Genomic DNA, 768 nt, shown 5'->3' on the forward strand with positions numbered 1-768 from the left:
CTGGTGCCTATGGTCCCCAGTACCTATGTTCCCCAGTAAATATTTTCCCCAGTACATATGTTCCCAAGGACCTATAGTCCCCATTACCTATGTTCCCCATTACCTATGTTCCCTGGTGCCTATGGTCCCCAGTACCTATGTTCCCAAGTAAATGTGTTCTCCAGTACATATGTTCACAAGGACCTATGTTATAAAGGGAAGCAATCAAAGGGTGTCATCCCTATGTTCCCTGCACTTATGTTCCCCAGTAACATATGTTCCCCACTACATATGTTCCCAAGGACCTATAGTCCCCATTACCTATGTTTCCAAGTAAATATGTTCTCCAGGACCTATGTTCCCCAGTACATATGTTCTCAAGTACATATGTACTGGAGAACATAGGTCCTTGTGAACATATGTTCTCCAGTACATATGTTCACAAGGACCTATGTTATAAACGGAAGCAATCAAAGGGAGTCATCTCTATGTTCCCTGGTGCCTATGGTCCCCAGTATCTATGTTCCCAAGTAAATATTTTACCCAGTACATATGTTCCCAAGGACCTATATATTCCCCATTACCTATATTCCCTGGTGCCTATGATCCCCAGTACCTATGTTCCCCAGTAAATATTTTCCCCAGTACATATGTTCCCAAGGACCTATATATTCCCCATTACCTACTGTATATTCCCTGGTGCCTATGGTCCCCAGTACCTATGTTCCCCAGTAAATATTTTCCCCAGTACATATGTTCCCAAGGACCTATAGTCCCCATTACCTATGT

The 768-nt window shown here is 43.1% G+C and overlaps 1 protein-coding gene across 13 annotated transcripts in view; it reads right to left on the bottom strand.

Annotated features, from left to right (window-relative positions):
* The window catches only part of sh3bgr (SH3 domain binding glutamate-rich protein), a 19925-nt gene that overhangs the window by 14508 nt on the left and 4649 nt on the right, over positions 1-768 (bottom strand). The gene's annotated exons all lie outside the window — the stretch shown is intronic.

The sequence above is a fragment of the Austrofundulus limnaeus genome, unplaced genomic scaffold (genome assembly GCF_001266775.1).
Source record: "Austrofundulus limnaeus strain Quisiro unplaced genomic scaffold, Austrofundulus_limnaeus-1.0 Scaffold122, whole genome shotgun sequence".
NCBI lineage: Eukaryota > Metazoa > Chordata > Actinopteri > Cyprinodontiformes > Rivulidae > Austrofundulus > Austrofundulus limnaeus.